Here is a 21,808-nt window from a genome sequence, read left to right on the forward strand (position 1 = left end):
TTTTATACGTTCTTTTGTACGTGTCTTTATCTGATAGAAAAGACTGGAACATCTCTTCAGCCAGCAATCCTCATTATATTATATGTTCACATATTATTTGCCTTTACCCACTTAGTCATTATATCCACAATACTGATGAGTATTTATCAAAAATCTTGATGTGTAAATATTTTGTGAAAGCACCAGTTGTCAACCCTACAGTATCGCCGAAATATCGACATTGATGAATTTGGTCAAAAATATTGTGACATTTGATTTTCTCCATATTGCCCAGCTCTACTTGTTTTCTCGCCAGTACACTCTCCATGCATGGCCTGTAAATATTTAGTTGATGTAAATGTTTTGCAACTATATTTGATATTATATTTGTTAGCTATACAAAGAAGACAATATATGACACAGCAGAATGTCAGTACGATATGCCTCAGTATAGCCATCCGGTCTTGCCCTTTCATACATGTAGCAAACAGGAGATTATGTCAGACCAATCTTATCTACTGGAAGTACTCTGTTTGGTTTAGGCGAGGGGTGGCGCCTGGCTAGAGCGGTATAATACGCCATGGTCGTGTAGCCAGTTCGCAATTTGTTCATAACCAACCGAATCTCTTGCCGTTTCTTGAATTTATTGACGATTCTGGCGTTAACTCTGACCAACAGAACTTCCTGAATCTCGTCATCTCTCCAGTTTGACATTTTTTATGTTATCTTCTTGTACGTGACCCTTCTTCTTCACCCTTGGATGTTTGTATTCTTCCGGTTTCACGCCAGTCGCGTGATAGAAACACCATCTGCGAAGCCTATAGACAATGACCTGCTCTATTCACACATGGGCTCAATCGGACATTACACAGACTTTGTACTAAGGAGCTGGCAGAGTAAAGTCTGTTTAATCTCCGATCCAACTGATTCGGACATTTGCGTTCTTACATAAAGCTCCCCCGGGTAATGTCTAGATAAATTCATTGTTGCAGTGCATGTGTGAAAGGGGCTTGGGTCTATTTCACACTAAAATACAGCAAGCAATGTGCAGAAATGTTTCACTGAAATCAAGACTTTTAAATAGCAAAACATTTTCTACTAATTGATCTTTTTATAATCCAAAACAGGCACAGCTCCTGGGAGTTCTTTCATTCTCCTCCTCTTCATTTTCTGCATTGAAAGCCTGTTTCAGCATCACCTTTACCAGTCTAGAGGTAAACGCATGCAGAGTGTGTGTGGGTGTGTGTGAGAAGATGACGGACATGCACACACTCAGCATTGAATTAAGGGAGATCAAAAATATTGCTGCTCTTCAAAATTAAGTAAGGCTCTCTTTAAAAAAAACGTTATTGCTTGTAGTCCTGTGTGTTTATGTATTAGATTGTGTTTTACTTTATATGTAATGCTTGACATAAATATTGCCCTACAGGGATAAATTAAGTTTATTGGTTTGAATTGAAAATGTAATTGAGTTCCCTTAAAATAGGCTTGAAAAAGTTTCCGATACTAAATCATTAGAGAGCCATCCCCCTGTGAACTCCTGTAGCTGGTATTGCTTTGTAAGGCATCTTTGCTATGTGCAAATCCGAGGCCATATCTGAGCACCTGTGCTGAGTTGGGAATTGTGTCAGCAAAATGACAATAAAGATAACAAAAGCTTCAGAAAGCTCTATCTGAGATTCTGCTGAAAGGAGGATCCATGGGCCCAACTTGGCCTCCTGCCAAAACTGCGAAGGGGTCCAAGGAATGTGTAATAATTTGTATTTGATCAATTTTCATTGAAGTTAATAACATTTAAGATGTTATTTTGAGAAAGATAGCTCATTACAAGCCGTATTAATAGCTTAAAAGCGTCTTGCTTGCGGAAATTCTATGAGGCTATTTTTTACTCATCACATTACTGAACTGTCAACACAAGAGACTTATTCATTTCTTTTTAGTCTGTGGCCCACTGCCCATGTTACATTCAGGCTTGTAACCCATGCCAAAGAATTGAGGCTCTTTTCTACTGTATTTTCAACTTTCTTATACATATTATACATTATTTGTGTCACCCACAGAAACGTATGACTTCTAATCTACATGGTACGCAAGTAAATGCAGTACTCTTGCATACAGGAGTTCACCATTTTCAACAAATTCCTGTAGATTTCTTAAATGTTAAAGCAAATATGCAAGTTGTGATGAAAAACTAGACAGAATGAGTTCATTCCCAAATGCTGCAAACATGTTGCGAGCATGCAGCCACCGAGATGTCACGCTAGCAATAACTAAGACATGTCTCATCTGCGGCTGAGTTCATATACAGTATATTAAAGATGGCTCCAATTACTGTATGACATGCACTCAGTTTCTGGAGTGTTGATTTTGAGCTGTTGGATTTTGTTTCCCTGGAAAGACAATGCTAATCTGGTCTGTCATGTAATTTAAGCAGAGTGAAGCATTTTAACAACTGTCTGTTGCATGTCATTCAACCAGCACATACTCAGGATTCAATAAGACATTATACTGCTTTTGAATTTAAAAAGTACAGGGTGTTTAAGTGTACAGTGTTTAGTTTTGGGAATTATTGCTATATTGGGGGATTCTGCTCTTCAACATTTACTTCCAATGCCAACATTCAGTGCCAAAATACTACCTTTTGTAAAGTGTATAATTAAAATAGGTTTTGATTTTTTTTTTTTTTTTTAAGCTCTTGTTGACATTGTTGGTTTCTGTTGGTTTGTCCTCTCCCTGTACAAAAAGGGGTGCACATAAAAACACATTTAGATCACACAAATCTTTTATTCTGATTGATATAATGAAGATAGAAGGGACTGTTGTGTTAACAGGAATCAAATCCAAGTGCCCTTCACTGCAATAACTCTAGGACTGATCCACTAGTGCTTTCATGGTTCAAAGGATGGGTGATATCAGAGGGTGCATTAGAGGCCTGAGGGTCTAATGCAGCTCCACTTTCTTCCCTGCTGATAGTTGCAACCCACATCTACGTCAAAATATCAGTGGTTACCACAGAAATTATTCAAAAAATAAAGAACAATAGAATTGCAAATTCTTGAGTGTCTTTTGAACTGGTCAGATGAAATTGTACAAGAGAAAAACTGCTGTATGGTGATGTTGCTCATGAAGTCAGGAATAAAACTCTGTAGGGACATCCAGTTAAATATTCCATCCAAGTTGTGCATGAAGTGCCAAAGTCAGATGACCACGCAGTACAGTCTTTCAACAGAAAATGTGTCATGATGAACAGGTAAAACATGTCCTTCCTCTCCATGATCTTCTATAGGAAAGCCCTAAAATCGGATACGCATCTAAACTGAAAGGCTTGACATTAGCCACATAGCCCCAGTGCTTCTTGTGTTATCTATTTTTTATTTATTTATTTATTTTTTTGAAGATTGCAGTGGTTCCCATCAATAATAAATACTGTGGGAGCATAATTTGGATAAACTCAGCAAGACTTTTAACAAACTTTCACGTTTTATTAAGACATGCCCACAATCCTTATACTCATACTGTATCATGCAGGCGTAACCGCAGGTAATACGGGGTTCAGATGGATACAGTGACATTGTATTCACTAAAAAAAAGAGACATTGCAAATTGAAGTCTTAGGTATACTTTGGGTGTTGAGCTTTACGTTGTTGTAAAAGAACTACAGTTGATTATTTTGTTTATTTCCCGTATATCCTTTACAATCGTGGATTACTGATTCCAAAAGGCTTTTTTCATCATCACCTTTTCATCCAAATATATATTTTTTCATTATCAAAGGCTTTTCCCACAAATGCTGAAGGTCTTCTTCACCAAACAGGCACGAGCATAGTGAACACTTCAAAACATTCGCAGTGTTTCATCTTTCCCTCAGCCTGACAATCATCTTTGGAAGCAAAAGGTTAGGATTGTGCAGGCTTTTATGACAATACCAAACAAAGCTTGTGAAAAGAGAGATTCCATCACTTGCTCCTTTTTATTTGCTCATTTAACATTTAATTTGTATACATTTACAGTCCTAAATATTGGGGGAGGGTGGGTATTCGTCAAATTTTAAAAACCTGACATAGATATAAGTAAACTGTAAACCAAACAGAAAAGTGAATTACTTCTCTCAGTGCCTTTTTTAAATTACTTTGTAGTCCTCCAAATCAAGTCACATTAGATAACTGGGATAAAAGCATTTTGTTATCAGATTGTCTTAATTTTTAATTTGTCGTCTCAATCTCAATTAAAACATCCTCATGTTTACATTTTCTTGAGTGAAAGGCAAAGGTTACAGTAAGTGACCTTTTTTGGTTGTACAAATAGTGTATTTCCTCTCGTAGAACCAAAGATGGAAGTAGTGTGACGTTGTTATACTGCCACAAAACCTTTTTGAGAAAAGGTCAAGGTGGATGGTTAGGTTTACAAAGTGCGGAATTTCACATTGGAGTCTGCCGTCCTCCTTCTGTCACCTAGCACTTAAATGTTGGGTTCTTTTAAACATTACCACGATCTTTCCCTAACCAAGTAGCTTTAGTTGGCTAAACTCAACCAAACCTTAACCCAAAAAAGAATTCATTTACATAACTTTTTAACAGTTAAACTAATAACCCCTGCCAATATGGGTGCCAGATTAGAAAACACATGTATAGGTTCATCTTGAAAGGCAATGACAAACAACCTACTGTGACATATAGTTATGAGGTACAGTAACTGATAAACAACGTGAATCATTGCAGAAAGAAAGTCTTAATATGAAAAATCAATTGAAACAAAATGTGCTTAAAGGCTCAGATTTCAGAGATCTTTATGGCAGAAATGGAAAAAAGCAAACAATCGCTGAGTCCTTGTTGACTTGTGTGTTTTTGTGTAAGGAACCTGGACAGACTGTAAGTCCAACGTTATTGCTTTACAAATTTTTTAATTGGTGCTTCTTCATTTGCTGTGAGGAAGCTGAGCAATCCATCATGTTCCGGTGTTCTTTTATATTTACACCTGCTAGTGCACACAGAGGATATTAAGAAGCAGAGCCGAACAAGCCAAAATTCATCCCACACACAAGGCTACAGCGTGCGGTTGATTTTCCATGAAAGAACATTAATTCGCTGCACTCCTGAGACACAGTGTTTTCCACTGGCATCCTGAGGTCTGACAGAGTTGTTCAAACCTGTTTTCTAATGAAAATTGCCACACAGTGAGAGGTAGTGGTGGCAGTTGGTGTGACAGGATTAGGCAGAAGCAGGGTGGATATTTTGGAACAAGGCACCTGCAACTCTGGCTAGCATACTGTACTTGTCTAATGATGTCAGATTACATGGTCACCTAGGAAACCAACAAAGGATTCACGCAGAAATAGCAAAGAAGGCTGAATTTCCCTGACTGACAGGGCTATGTAATGCTGTGCAGCATGCATAATTAAAAACATGGCGCACTCTTTCTGGCTTGTTGAATTTGCTGTTGAGCTGAAGCAGTTTTCAGTGCTGTTCTTGTGCCTTCACTCTAGTGTACTCTGCACTGTAGACTGCCCCCTGGGTGTGTTAGAAGGAGAGAGGAGGGGAAGAAGGGATGCGAGGGAAAGGAGCAAGATATGGCTGGCTAATGCCTGCTTCTTTTTTAGTGGCCGCTTTAGATACGATCAAAATAAACACTGTACTTCAGAGGCACTAGGCGGGCTTCCAACAGTGTTAGTTTTTTTTTTCCTCCATGTGCAATTTGTTCATTTCTTCAAACACACCAAGAAAGCAGATGGATAGAAGAGTAGGACGATGGACTGTAAGACATGCAGACAGCCAAGCAGGCAAGCCATGTTGCTGAGCACAGGGTCCACCTGGGGTTTATCCTGCGTTGCATTTCATGGGTCAGAACTCGCATGGTCTTTCCCAACAGGAAGTTGAGGGATGGTACCCTGTCGGAGCCAAAAAAACTGGAACATGATGACCCAAATCTCTTCAGTATAACTTTTAGGTGTTTAATTTTCCTTTTGAACAGACATGCCTCTACTACTACTTTTAATTGTAATTATTTTCTCAAAAAGGCTTGTAAACTGATGACATGCCCTCACACTTTCAGGAGTATGCATGTATGTATCAGTTTGTTTTATGTCATCCTGTACTGTATCTCATTTTGATTTAGCTTAGGAAAAAAAATCTGCCTTCCACCTCCATCCTAGGGGACAAAACACGTGGGGAGTCAAGAGTTGACACTAGGAAAAGGGAGTTGTCTGCGGTCTGCGGGGAAACGGAGACGCAGTGATGTGACTCTGTGCCAAATGTTTACAGGCAAGCTGACATAGTTAGAAGATGGAAAGGGCTGAAACGAGGCTGTCTCTCTCTGCACTCTTGGAGGAACGAGAGATAGGAAATCTAGGTCATCGCCACTGATGCATTGCAAAGCGAACTTCAAACAAACCTGGCCTTTAGCGTGATGGCTCTCCAAAGCTGTGTTACATGCCATCAGAGACCGATCGCCGTTTTCTGCCAAGAGCTGCCACGAATTGATGTAAAGTCATTCTCGATATGGAGAATAGGCACAGGCACTGCAGACTCTATCTGACAATATTTCCATTTGTTTGTGTATGAATATAGCTTACCATATGTATACAAAGAAGTCCTGCTTTTGGGTCTGGCTTTGTTACCAATTAGTTGGCCGTAGTTAGACCACATGCTAGGTTTCTATTCCTCAACTGCCCTTCACTCGGAATTGCCTGAGGGAAGTCTTATCATTAATCATAGCCCTGGGAATTGTGGTAAAAAGCTTTGTTCTTCTACTGAAAGCTCGATCTGTCTATTTCAGGGGCAGCCAGTTGAAACAATAATGCTGTGTTGGAAATGAGCTGGTTGAAACAATAGTGTTGTATTGGAAAGAATTCCTTTTGGAGGCAGTTCCCTCAAAATGCATGTGATTTGACTTTTTTTCAGTCAAAATAATTTCTCATGTGATTATTAATCCCTTTACCTTTTTAAAAGATTTTATTCATTCATGTCAAATGATTAATTTGAAAACCCAAAGAGAACATGTAGGCTAACAACTTATGTCATTCACAATTTTTAGTTTTCCGTCAAATCCAGTTGTGAAGACAACATTTGAGACTTAAGTGACTTCACTAGTTTGCAAAACTTTTCAAAAGCCTTGTAGTGTCGATGCATTCTGTTTTCGTTGAGATATTGCAAGCAATATAAAAATCTCCCATTAGAAATGTCTGAGCTTTATGTCCAAATGAACTATTAACCATTAAAGAAAGAACAAAAACACAGCCATGTAGTTCAGGGGCGACGGTGTTTTAAGCTCAACCTTGCAGAATCATTTTGGAATAATGTGTTATCATGTGCTACATTGTGTAAGCTATAATTAATGGTGACAAGGCACAGGTTGCGGGTTTACTCACTGTTGAGTATAGGAAGGCTTTCTGACTGTGTTAAATAAATGGTGTTTCCTGCTCTTTGGTAACACAAAGGCTGAGTGCTAAAGTGAATGTGGAAGTGCCAAAAGATGCACTTGCTTGAATTGCTGTTAGCAGCTCCAAAACAACTGTAAATAAGTCAATGGAAAATCTCCATTTTTTTCTGTACACACACACACACACACACACACACACACACACAAAGGAAATGTTTTTCAACCAAATTCTAATGGGGCTCTTTGTGGAGTTGAACATTACTTTCAACTAATTGCTTGAACTTCTTTCCCTACATTTAGGCTACAGGTACCAAGTGTCAAAATGTGATGATGTGACATCACAGCACAAGCGATTGGCAGTAAATAGATGCATGTAATCTAGCCTTACTGTTAACTCTCCTACACCTGTATCAAAGCTGTGTTTTGCTAATGGAAATTAAACATTTCTCACTTTAGAAGCATTCAACAGGCGAAACATTGGGTGGCTTTTGTTGGGGAGCACTTAACGGGAAACACAAGGTTAGCGCTTAACGTGATTGTTTATCAAAATGCTTCTATAAAATAAGCCATCGCTTCCGGCATTTAAATCACACTTACCATTACCACCTGTCACCACCAGTTAACAATGGGTGTCGTCAATTCAGCCGGGACTGAAATTAATAGAATTATAACTTTAAACTTGGTCTGACTACAAGAAGCAAGAGGCTTCCAAATATTAACTACCTACTCTGTTCCTCGTCTTCTCCAGTGGGTTTCAGTTCATTACTTTGTTAGACTGGGGAGTTGGAGTGGTGACATAGATCAGTTTACAGGATCATTAGTAAATCAAACATAATTAAAACCAAACCGACACCTCAATTCAGGGCTTTCCTCACAATCCCAGTAAGTCCATTATCAAACTCTTTGAGAAGGCTGGCTGCTCTCTCTGTATTTATCAAATAAAGATAGTCATTCATCAAATATCTTTTGGAAAAAATTAGTTTACCCTCTTCTCCTTCCACTTAAGAAGAGAAACTGAGTAGTGCCCAGTGTCCGTAGCTGATTAACATAATTTAATATAGTATTATAAGGATTTTGGCTCTGAAGACATACAGTGGGACATGGATCTCTAACAGTATGGTTACCTTTTCGGAGCAGAATAATTTTACAGCAAGGCATTCCCAAAATAGATGGAGTAATGTACCAACCTCCACGATCTTATGCCAATACAAACCAGTGGCTCTTACTCATCTTTGATAGTCTCACTGGGTGATATATGCCCCGCATAATATCTTAAATTGGATAATCCTGTACCTCACACACTTGGATGAGAGCATGGCACTCCCAGTGAACAGCTGTGTGGGAGGAATTATGCATTTTTGGAAACAGCAGTTGAATTGCATGTATGTAGTTCCATGAGATGCCCACATTATTCTAATCCTGTACCAATAGGGCTTTTATTGGTTGTTGCTGGGAAGATTACCTATTTGTAGTGCCCCAAAATTCACTTGAATCCGTATTAATCACTCCACTTGCAGCTCATTACTTCCTTGTCAGTATTAATGAATATTTCCTGCTTCATCTTGAGGTGCACATTTCAAATATGATCTAAGGTTTGACATCAAGCAAATGTGGATCACCTGGGTCTATATTTCCATTAAGTGAAGCGTGATGTCCATATGAAGGCACCAAACCTTTTTTTTTCTCAGTGTACTGAATATCATGATTGGACCTCTGGATGCATCATTCATATATCAAAGTGCAAGGCCTTGATACCCTAGTTACCACTACAAAGCCCAACAGAGCTCACGGGGAATTACTTATTCATATCACTCTATTATCCCCAAAACAACATTTTCAGGGAAACATGCAGGCCAATATAGATAGATCAGACCTGGTGCATTCACATTCCATTAAAATCCAAAAGCAAGAATAGGTTGGCTTTGAAGTCATGACCCAGAGTTGAAGCAAAAATTTTACATCCTTCATAAAGTCCATATAACCTCAGTTTCAAAATTGCACATTTCTTGTGCTTGTTTTTGAAGCACTTTCACTTAGTTTTCTAGTAACAGGTTACAATAAGTCCGGTCATGATAATGGGACTTGATTTAAAGTTGTGGTGCATGATGGCCTGCAGCGTTGTTTCTGCACATCTGTCAAGTTTTCAAATGTTTTGCTATTCAATACTGACTGTGATTCTGCTTGATGAGTCCCAGTTGTGATGCAGACTACATTGGCAGAAGTGACACTGTACACCAACAACTAAAGTGGGGCTTTAAAAATGACTCTTTTATGCCTGAGTGGTATTTTCTTATTTGCCTGTCTTCTTTATATTGATCATTAGATAATTTATGTATGTTAATGCTAGGAAACAGTGTAATTCAATAATAAAAGTTACAGAATTGGATAAATCATCACCCCATTTGTAAACCGTATCTTACTCTTATGATAACAGTTATTGGCAGCACAGAATCATAGCAGATCAGAATTTGGGAAACATTAAGTTCTTAAATGAAAAGAATATTTTTTAAGCTGTATTACACAAGAGGGTGTGCTTTGGCCTCAGTGATGCTTATAAACCTAATATTGTGATTATACATACAACGGTTACCAACATAATAAAAATTACGATCAAACTGTATTCATATTGTGGGGCAATTCGCCCGCAAAAATATAAAAAAACAGAACAACAGAAGGTTTCTAGTCCCTGCTGAGTCAACCTCAGCCAGCCACCTTGTGCTAACTTTAACTTTGTAGTTATCCTGGGATTTCCTAAACTGAATATTATCACACATATAAACACAAGGCGGTGTGCTTATTTTCATGAATAAAAACATTTCAAAAACAGTTTTTGATTCACTTTTGGAATGTTGACATGTAAATGGCGGAGATATATTTTTAGTGATGAGCATGGTATTCTCAAACGGCTCTAAGTGTGCTATCATGCTGATTAAGCACATTTTAAATGTCTAGTTGACCAATCAGATTGTCTGGTCGGATCTTCTTGTTGTATAATTTCAACTATATATTCTGTATTTTAATTGCAATAAATGGAATAAAGTAACTGAATGGAAGGCATAAAACTGAAGAAATTAAATGAAATGAAATGGAGGAAAACTTTGCTTTAGCTGATCTTCTTCACCATCGTCTTGCTTTCAATACGTGTAAGCTATGTTGCAAATATTTTGCTATATCTCCACAATGCTACATCACAGAGCTGAACAATGATACTATATCAGGTATATTGAGAAATTTCAATAATGTTGTGGCAAAACATTTTGACATGGCATATCATGGAAAGCACAGATACAACATAACTAATGTGCTTATGAACCACGTTAGTGAGCCAGTAAACCCATAAGCAGGACCCTCAAATTAAACATCATTTTGTAGAATCATTTGTAACTTCTTCACTTGGCTTTTATTAAGGAATATAGTAGCTTTACATCCAGTCTCCTGTATAGTTAACCTATTTTTGACTTTAAAGAGATGTGAAGGAGTCCACAGGGACTGCTTTTGCACAGGGCACATACATCTGTGCTACACTTCATCTGTGCAAGATATTGAGGCTGCATCATCAAAAAATGATTAGAGGGCTGCAAACGTCTGAGAATTCTGTTTATATGAAACTTCTTTACATTAGAATAATCTGTTCTTGCGGGACTATACAGAGCTTGGATTTTCTGTTTTTTTACCATTTGACAAATGCATTTGGAATCTATTAAATATGGCACTGGGTTGCTTTTTTTTCTTTTTCAGGATATTTATATTGAACAAATCTGCAAAATGGTGACTTCATACACCATATTGAATTAATTTTTCTTCAGTTTATCCACATATGGCTGAAAGAGTATTAGTCAGTCCATTAGCACCCTTTTAAGTCTTTTCTAAGGACAGCAGGTCACTCACCCTGCTTGCACTCTACACTCCATCCCTTTATTCTAAAGCTTGTTCGTTTCTGCACAAGTAAAAAGTTTAGAGAGCTTCAAAAACTCAGTCAAAGAAAGCACCTTCATCTAAGCACCGCAGCTTTGTCTCAACCACTTGTAGACCTTTCATGTTGTCATGCAGAGGCTGAGGTTGAGGTGGGTGGCTTACGGGTGGTGTTTTTGGGGCCCAGGGAAGGTCTGCCAATGCTACAGTTTGTTTTCTTTAATTTGATCCTTGATGCAAAACATATATTTGCTTTCAATTAGCTTCATAAGGTTCATGCAGCCCAATTAAAAGTGTACCTCGGCGGGAAACAAAAGTCACTTTCGAGTTTGGTATTTTTAGAGTAAACCAAATTGAATTCTTGTGTCTGTGACTTGGGCAAAGCATTACAGTCCATACCTATGAAGAAAACATAGCAACAAAAGCTGAATATGAGCTTTAAATTTGACTTTGATGGGCGTGACTGACTAACAGCTATCATCATCCATTTCCTTTTACCTGTAAAATTGCTTTTCTGTTTGGGTTGGCTTATATTCTTGCTCCTTATGTACCTCTCTGCAGTTTACTTTAAAGAGGACAGAGATCTACACTTTCAGGAATTAAATGTGGTTATTCGGTGCAGTTCACGTCCGGGGCATTTTACCCCAATTGTCCTCCTGTTGTTTTGTTTGTTTGGGCGGGTGAGGCGAGGCCATTCAGAAGAGCTAAAGAGTAAAACACTTTAAGAGTAAATAGTGAATCCCTGACAAGAATTACCATTTTGAGCTGTCAGATGTAGGCCAGGAGGGCTATAAAAATATCTGCAACCAGACGTACCTCTGCTAGGGCATGCGACTATTTATTTTTGGAAAGTAGGTAGTCAGTTCAGTGGCTTTTTCTTATTACGTAAGGCTAGAAAGTAGCTCTTAGTGAGGAAAAGAAAAAAAGACCTAGGTTGGATTTTGTTGTAGACCACTGAATGTGTCTTTATCACTATTTTTAAGATGTTTGCTAACACGACTCAACATAGCAGAGGCAAACCAAACGAACATATTCTTTCTGGTAGTGAGCAAGCTCCACAAAAGCCTGAACAAAACAAAAAAATGTTTATATGAATGCCTCCCTCCGCAGTTGAATGTACCATGCAGTATGAAATAAATAGACTCCCACAGCTGACATGACATGGAGATTTTTACTGTCAGAGAAATCAATGTCCATCATGCACAAATTGTCTGGTCTGTCTTTGTTTGGCCCAGCAACGGGTACGCTGTGGCTTTGCAACACCCAATGTGTCTCTTTCCCTAGCATGCTGAAAGAGACTTAGACAGAATATGTTTGCCACTTGGTGCCTCTACAATAATTCAAACTGATCTGTGTGCAACGGACTACAAGTGAACTACACTGCTGTCACATCCAAGAACTCTGTTGATTGATAAGATCAGCTTACTCACATTAGCTTTGAGTGGTGGTGCTAAAATGGTGCTACGGCTTTCCACGAATGTCCAAAACACATGCCTCAGCAGAAGCACTGTGTTACCACATTCAAACTTTTTTCAACTTGAATCCCATTAAATCTTCTCTGGGGAGCTGAACTGAATTGGAGATGAGCGGTGAATAATGCATTAACTGTGTGATGACATCACCCCAAAAACACACACACACATACAACATCTCTGCGGAAGAGGTTATGTCCTCTTGCTGTCAGAAATTATTCACTTGAAAATGTTTTTGCTACAAATCATACAACCCTATTATTAGAGGAATCTGACAATGTAGTGTGTGTGCAAGTTCAACTCATCCACTGTAAAAGGTGCAGTTTAAATGTATTTGTTCCTGCTGCCTCCTGTACCATTATTCAAGCATAGGAACAAATTAAAACATGCATTATTGGTTTGATAGGAAGGGTCACACTTGGTTAATCTGTGTGTTACACTATAATAACTGACATGTTGAGATGTTTTCTGCTCAGTCCTGTTGGTACTCTGTTTTGTAGGCAGTAATTGGAGAAGGGCTTGGAGGCTTCCTTCAGTGACCTCATTACCCCAATTAAATTTGTAGCCTTCTCTGAAAACAGTCCATCTTAAGTGATGTTTGATTATCACTCCCAGTCCAAATGAGGTTAAAATATGCAGCTGAGGAAGCAGGGCAGGGACTTATGGCTAGGCCTTTTTACAGTTTACTGCAGTAGGTTAACCAAAAAGCCTTTGAAAACGCTGTAGTTATACGCCAAATAAATGATATTAAGAGTGCCCGTAGCAATGTCTGGTTGGGATGCTAATATCTAAACAAGTAGCATTCTTCATTAATATAGCTGACTCCAGGATTACTTCAACAAAATATTTGCAACCTCTAGTTTGTTTGCAGTAACCGGAAAGACTTTGTCGCACCTGCATCTCTGTCCTGTAAAAAGGGGAAACATGATAGGTTGTGTGTTTATTCTTAAAAAAAACCTAGCCAGGCCCATATTACAAGCCGACCTTTAGCAAACATGTAAGAAAGTTTTAGACTACAACATTTCTAAACCGAATCAGCAGACTGAACCAAGGACTTATGTCTTATGCAAAAACCTAAGCTGTGTCCAGACTCCAGAATCGGTTTGCTTCCCAGTTCATTTAAGTTTTCCACCGTTTGATTGTGTTTATTGTATATTCTCAGTTCATTTCTAGTGCCCCTATATAGAGGTGATTGAATAGCATACATGTGCCTTTACCCTTGGTTTATTTTATCATATAACCTTGCTAAGTATCAGTATTTCAGCATTGTTTAAAACCAGTTGGGTGTACAGTATGCTGTGGTGTCTTAAAGTAGGGTTGCACCAATACTACTTTTGTTTTGTACATGCGATCAAAGATAACCTCAGTTCTAATATGGTTTAGGGTTCATTTGAGTCATTAGATAAGATGATTAAGAAGATTTCCCCTCCTCATCATCTTTCCTTTTTAAAGTAAAAGTCAGGGAGATACTGTTTTCACCACAACTTTATGAAAGTTTCATTCCAAAATGCTACATCTCCACACTTAACTTCAAATTAATGGTTCAAATAAGTCTTTCAAAGTGTATGATTCACAAACTGAGCTTCACTTTCATGTAGTTTATAATTTAGTAAGAACACATGACATGTTTTCCACACAGTACATGAGTAGATGTGTCATTTTTAATTGGAACAGTATAAAGCTTCATACAGTTGTCAAATGAAAATAAATTCCTAAATTGTCAGCTTTTGAGAAGTTTAGAAAACAGCCTTGTTTTGATCTCAGCGATGATGTTTTTGAGTTTATAAAATGAATTTTGAGAGTGAATCATGAAACCATTAACACATGGGGGAGCATAACTGGACAAATCCAAAATGCACTATAAAGATGTTACAAGATATGAAAAACGTCAGGAATTTTGAATGTTACATTTATTTTAACACCACACCAGTGGTCTTCCAGGCTGTTGTCCAAATCCTCAAACCAGGAGAAAAAGTGCAGCAAACAATTGACCCTCACTAGACAGTTGTCCTCAAAGTTGCACACTAAGCGGTTGATTGAGTTGAGGCCATTTGCGGACGGCAACCTCAGATAGAAGGGGGAATCAATGCCGTGTTTGTCCACTTCTTTGCTCATTAAGGGACCTCTATTCATGCCATGGTCTGTATATGACAAAGAAAGCTCACAAGTGCACATTTTCAGTCCGAGGAGGGTGGTTTTTCTCCTCCTCAAAGCCCTCCCCTCATCGAAATTCGCCTCACAGAAACGCTGTGCCAGAGGCCAAAGTCTTGACAGGGGTGGCCCAGTGAGAGGGAAATCAAATGAGGCCCTTTTTTCGGCCTGCCTCACCAACCGGGAGGCTTACCTGCCAGTCCTTAATCTGTATCACACCTTTCCAGTTCAGGAAGAAAGGCAGCCTTACTGTTCATTAATCATCTTTAGTGATTCAGGGTTTTGTCTCTTGCCTGTTGGATGTGAGTCCTTGGTTACTCATAAATACTGGTAATACCTGAACTGTGCAGATTGAAATCCTTCCAGGCTTTTCAGTGGACTTGTCAGATTCATCTTAGTGTGTAGTTAATATTGAACAGGAAAAGTATGGTGATGAATGCTGATACAATGGACTGAATACTGGTATCAGATGTTAATATACTGCACTTTAGTGTAAACTAAGCCCACTGGCAGACCTAATTTAAATGTTAAAAAAAAAAAAAAATTCTCAGTCGAGATCTATTTGTGAGTGCAATTGGAGAGTTTTCTCTTGGATCAAAATGTAATGAAAACATGAGTGCTTTTATAAGCCTAGAAGTAGAAAAGGGGCCTATAACTAATTGTGTGCCATTGGAACATTTGAACCAGTTTCTGTTGAAAATGAAGGTCTGGTTTGTGCAAGGTCAAGCATAGCTCCTGCATATAATTACATACCATTTGAATGGCCTGCCTTGTTATAGTACTACTATTCCACAATATTGAACTTATACTAGTTCCTCTAAATTACCATAAATCACATTGAAGATTTCTATAACCACTCCGTCTTTAAAATTATTGTTTGTTTTGCAAAATGTACGTAATGTAAGTCATTTATTCTCACAGTATTCTTAAAGTCAATGTGGGGTGGTGATGGCGCAGTGGATATGACACGTGCTTTTGGTGTGGGAGATCTGGGTTTGATTCCCACTGCGATACATCAACCAATGTGTCCCTGAGCAAGACGCTTAACCCCTAGTTGCTCCAGAGGTGTGCAACCTCTGATATATATATATATATATATATAATTGTAAGTTGCTTTGGATAAAAGCGTCAGCTAAATGTAATGTAATAATCAATTTGCAAACATGGTGAAATAATTTAAATCTTGTTCCCAAAGCATTTTATTTTTCACTTTAATTTCAGCAATTTTCTACAAGGAAGAAAGGTGTCATCTGACAAACTGATTTCTAATTTCTATAATATTATATTTGCCAAAGAGGCAAACTTGTAATTTTTTATATTCTATGATTATTAATTATTAAGTGGTCTGGATATAAGAAGCTTTGATTCTTCATGATGTCCTAACAAAATTTAAGTTATTAGTTTCCATACAAAAAAACTGCACAATGTATTACGTTTAGAGGGAAAGTTATTTTGTCCCAGATTACGTTTGTCTTTGACATATCACAAATACGTTTCTAATTAAAGTCCGCGTAGACAGTGGGTCGGGGTGTATGGATGGATCAAACAAACATCCACATCCTTTTAGGTGACAGGGTTGCATATAGTTGAAAAATAACTGTCAATTTGATTGACTTCTTTATACTGTAATTCCGATGGTGGGGAGAAATGTGTTTTTGTTGTCATGATCACAAAACAATTGTGCAAATATGTTGTTGTTTTTTTATATTTTTTTCATGATCACCAGAAAAGAAGAAACGACCATATTTCTGATATGATACTGACTCAATCAACTCATACGTTTAAGAGTATTTTTACAGTGCACGTCAGACCTTTTCTGTTCTTTCCATTGGGCGGCAGTGCGTCTATCCTCAAAAGTTGTGCAGCACTGCATTGACCGCCTGCCGCTCTATTCAGCACTCCCTATAACCAGGTAAAAGTAATAACCACATTGCGAATTTATTTCTCGAAACAGGCGCATAATGAGGAAGAGGATGAAGAGTCCAGAGGATCGCGGGTCTAACTAGGAACGTTCACATTGGTACGAGAGTCAAACCAGACAGATTAAGCAAACAACGCCTCTGATGTGTTCTTCAAAGTAAAAGCCGTCCAGGAAAATCCATTTATATTGAGAACAGAAAGAGAAAGCTGATGAACAGATGTGAGATATGAACAGATTTAGCAAGAAAATAGGCTACACCTGCGTCCTAGTTGTTACCATGTCATGTGCCTGTGAATACAAACGCGTTAATAGTGTGCTCTTATTTTGATGTCACATCCCTTCGTGTCCTGGGCTGTATTGTCAATGTATGCTTACTTGACGCATCACGCGTTGAGAGAGAGAGAGAGAGAGAGAGAGAGAGAGAGAGAGAGAGAGAGAGAGAGAGAGAGAGAGAGAGAGAGAGCATTCGATGTGTCTTTTTTTTGCACATCACTTTGGAAATCTGCGCTCGTGTAGTCCTGCTTAAAGCGGTGCTCACCTGCCGGGGCTGCGTGGCTGTCAGCGGCTTAGCAACTGATTTAATAGGATAATCAGACTAATTGCCTCCTCTGATATTGCCTTCATTGATTCTGTCGACCATTCCCCTAATCACTGTCATGATTGTCTTCATTTTCTTCTCTTTTGCTCTTTCAAAGTGACCGGCTGCAGGTGTTTTTGTGCTCTGATTTACGCCAGTCCAGGCTGGCAATATGTAATTTTGGGATAGACGCTGCGTTTTTGGAGAAGTGGACTATTTCACAGCTGCGATTCCTTGTTTTCTTTTAAAACGGTTGAAGGCTTTACTCTGTAGACCAGAACAGATTCTGATACACCGTGATGGTGTGGGGCTATCAGAACTGACAGCAGAGTGTACGCTATCATTTGGAAACTGCTTGTGGGTAAGTTCAATTTGTGTTTTGATATTTACGTTTCCAAAGTTGTTTAGATGCTCGTGCTGCCTTCTGTGGATATGTTTAAACCAGTTTGTGGGCACCAACGATTAATTTGGATGACGCTGACGTTTCATATAGGTACAAAGATTTACATTCGGCCTACTTATCGATGCGTTTACAACAAACGGATTCATGATCTTCTAATATGCGGCACTTAAATGCGCATTTGGAGTGAACGGTTTCCCTCAGTTACGCATGGATCCCAGTCAGTCTTTATGCTTTAGTTGCGGATGGAGCCTCCTCAGTGGAAGTGCTCACAGCTGCAGTACGACAGCGAAGTGCACTACTGAAGTCTTCTGTATTCTTTAGTAAAACACAATTATCCAGGCACAGCGGTTACGGTGTCAGTGGATACGAGCTTTTGATTTTCTCAACGTAACTTGTGAAAAACTGTGCGCATTCGAATGTCGCTCCGTCAGCAGTGTGTTTGTGTGTGCACCTGTGGGAAGTGCGCGATTGCCTGCTTGTGTCAGTGGGTGTATGCGAGTTTGTGCACATGTGCGTGTCACTTTGTGCGTGCACACACAAAGCGCGCATGTGTGTCAGAGGAGGTAGGCGAGAAGAACCGGGGCTCAGTTTATTTCACATTATTTCTGCTGAGTGATTGCTTGGCGAGTCAGCTCTCTGTGCCTCTCCTCAGTATTTGCTAGTATTTCAACTCCTATCCCCTGCTTCCCTCCCGTGCTTGTATGGATGATGGCCTATGATTGGCCCATGAATATTGGCGCTCCACTCTGGCCCAGACCAGACTGGGGACTGCCAGTTAAACATATTTGGGAATCAGAAATTGATACTGCTGTAAAGTTAGAGCAAATGCTGTCTTAAAAAAAGGGCAAAATCTTTCTTCTCCTTCTTCACACGCTACAGAGATGGGTTACAAAAGGTACTGTAGCCTTGCAAGTTGCTTCTCACCATTTTATCAAGCAACAACTGCTGCAGAGATGCTTCTTTTTCTCATGTGTTTTTGTAAATCTATTAGAAACCATAACCTTATCTAAGGCCAAGGCCTACAGGCAGTGTAAGCATTACATTCAGCCAGCACCTCATCAATTACATCCGATTGTCTAATTTTGTCAACAGTAATATTTGCTCCCCATTTCCACTGCTCCAAAATCTACTTGCATCATGCTTGGTTTATGATGTTATTTTAATAACATCTTTATTCATCTCCAACATTTGGTGTTAAGCTTCGCCACAGGAGCAACCAAGAGCACATGAATTTATAGGTAAGTGGCAGTGGCCACTTAACAGAAGCCCTGCAGCTACATATTGAGCTGAGTCGAGTGCTCTCACACAGAAATTGATTTAGACAGAGATTATGTCATCAAGCATTGGCACTTTTTTTTTATGCTGGTCAAGTTTACCCAGCGGCATTGCATTCCTCTTCTGCTCCCTGATGAATTAAGTGTAGGTTTAAAGGGCATGTTAATGCACCAATAACATGTAATTTCATTGGCAGGTTAATTTCAAGTGCAGTTTTAAATACTTCATCAGTGCAGCTGCACAGACAGACAGTACAATGAGTTACTTTGGAATTAACAGCCATTCCCATTACAACTACTATTTAATATTCTTTTCCTATTTTCATGAGGCAAACCCCACTAAAACTAAAATGTGCTAAAACACACCTTGACAAGCATTTGCAAATAGCACTTGACCATGTTCAGCTTGCAATGCTCTCTGTGGCAGACAGAAGGATCTGAAGACATCACAAGCTTTTCCCCTTCCTGTCTTGATTGATACCTTTTAATTTTCAAGGAGCTGTCACCAAGGCCTATTGGTCTTGGCTTTGCAATCAGGGGGGCGGGTAGTCAAAGGCTTTTAAATGAAAGAGTTCATTAATATAGTGGGAAATAAGGGTTGTCTCGCTGTGCAATATTGGCTCTGTGTGAGGAGCAATTGGAGCAATTGATGAGGATTTGTGAGGAAGAATGTTGGAGTGGAAGTTCAGAAGGGCCACCTCAATCATGGCTATTAAATTACATTAATAAGGCCCGACGGGAAATGGAAATACCGAGAGGTGATCCAGCTTGTGTATTTATGTATGTGTATGTGTGCAAATATCATACTTCAGCATGAGCACCTTCCATTCTTGCTGGGTACTGCTGTGCAGACTTATTGGCTGTTGTGAAATTTGAGCATTAGAAGCTGTGGACTACATGCATAACAGACGTGCTCTCAGTTAAATCTTTTGAAAATCCAATTCCCTTGAAGATGAGATCCCTCTTTCCCCACGCCTTGTTCCATTTTCCATCGCAATCATTGGGCATCGATCTGATTCAAAGCTATTTATTTTTGTTGCAGCCATCATGTCATGAATTGACAAGTATGGTAGATCAGGTAGATTACAATATGTCTGGGCATGTCGCATCGCCCATAAAAAGGAGATTCATGACGGGGTGAATACCAAAATTGCAATCTATCAACAGTATGCATTTTCAGGCTTCAGTATTTTCAGGTACAACTTTTCAGTCGTTGTTCTAGTTTAGCTACAGTAAAGTGCCAGATTACATTAGGAGACCTTTCTTTAAAGCAGTGGCTTGTGGCCTTTTTGGCTCGTGATCCCTTTGAAAAAGAAGTAGTGTCTATTTGTGACCCCCATCACAGTTTGCGGAAAATTTGTCAGGTTTCTTTTCCCCATAAGACTTCTCACATTTAAATAAATTATTTTAGAGGCTTGATGGGTTAACTAAGAACTATTAAATAAGAAAAATGTATATTGTTTTCCTGTCATGTTAATTATCTGGAGATCCCTCAATTTGTAAATATCTATCTGGTGGACCTCCGCAAGCTTTCACTCTTTCTACACACAAAAGGTAATTATTTACAATTTACAAATAACTGTAACCACAATGCAGGTCAGGCCAAATCAAGAGTTCAACAGAAGTTTTCTTTGTTCTATAATCTGTGTCCTGCAGAAATAGGAAACTCAACCGATGTGTCCCTTTCAGAAAACATAGCAACCATGATCACTCACTGATGGGAACCGAGGCTGTATGGAAAAATAAATGACCTTTAAAATTGGCCCCCCATTCACTTTGTGGCCCTTCAGCCCTATGTGTGCCCTTCCCTGCTGTTATTCAGTGGAGAGATATCAAAAAGAATGGTCTTCTCTGCAAATCATTTTCATGGGTTACTTATTTTTCAGACCTTGACTTGAATGCTTTCCTGTATGGATGTGAACTGAGCGTTTGCCGCTGCATTGCTAGCGTTATTTACTCTCTGCATGTAATGGCATTCATATCCAAACAGAGTTACGCTTGGTAATGGCATCATTTCCAACTGTCTCTTTACATTGCTCCTGAAAAAATACATATGCAAGCTACTCTGTGTAAGTGTGTGTGTTTGGGGGATCAAAGCGTAAAGATGACCTTAGTCAAATGCAATTTAAGAGCGCTTTATTTTCCTATTTGTTACTGCAAAAAATAAAAGGACCCCGGGTCAGACAGTGTAGCACACCATGGAGCTTAAATGTTGTGCTGGTCAATTGTACCACAGCTAAAATGAAGAATAAGGCGCTGAAATACTTGTGTTGCACTGATGAAACAGCCATCTAAGGCATGATCAATTACCTCAGTATACAGTATTTTTCTTTGCTAGGGGCAAGTGACGTTTAAAATGTATGTTTTTTTCCCTCCTTTTTAATCAGCGGTAGAATGAGAAGCGGAATTATCATTTTCATTCTTTCTTTTCAGACCCACTGTCATCGTGCCATGTCTGGAGGTGATCCTCAGAGGCCCATCCAGCCTAGAAAGATGAAGTTGATGTGTTTTAGATAGCTTTTAGAGAGATGTGGATAGAGGATAGAAATTGCATGCCAGGGGAAGCAAAATGTGCAATTTTTCCTCCCATTTCTCCTCCTCACTTCATCGGATCCATGCTTACTCATTCATGAAGGCTTTGTTGTGACATTCATTGGTTGGTGTGGAGATACAAATTGCAAAAAATGCCAATTGGCAGGGGGGGGGGGGACTGTGCAAGCCATTGCATTTGCAGCATTAACTGCA

The 21,808-nt window shown here is 39.0% G+C and overlaps 1 protein-coding gene across 4 annotated transcripts in view; it reads left to right on the plus strand.

Annotated features, from left to right (window-relative positions):
- LOC120554598 (interleukin-1 receptor accessory protein-like 1) overlaps positions 1–21,808 on the plus strand; it is a 276,632-nt gene that overhangs the window by 27,255 nt on the left and 227,569 nt on the right. The window contains exon 1 of one of the 4 annotated variants that reach the window (XM_039793601.1): positions 17,293–17,747. The exons of the other annotated variants lie outside the window; for them this stretch is intronic. The gene's annotated coding sequence lies outside the window, so the exon portion shown is untranslated. Of the gene's footprint in view, positions 1–17,292; positions 17,748–21,808 lie in introns of those variants that run through there. 4 annotated transcript variants of the gene reach the window in all.

The sequence above is a fragment of the Perca fluviatilis genome, chromosome 24 (genome assembly GCF_010015445.1).
Source record: "Perca fluviatilis chromosome 24, GENO_Pfluv_1.0, whole genome shotgun sequence".
NCBI classification, from domain to species: domain Eukaryota; kingdom Metazoa; phylum Chordata; class Actinopteri; order Perciformes; family Percidae; genus Perca; species Perca fluviatilis.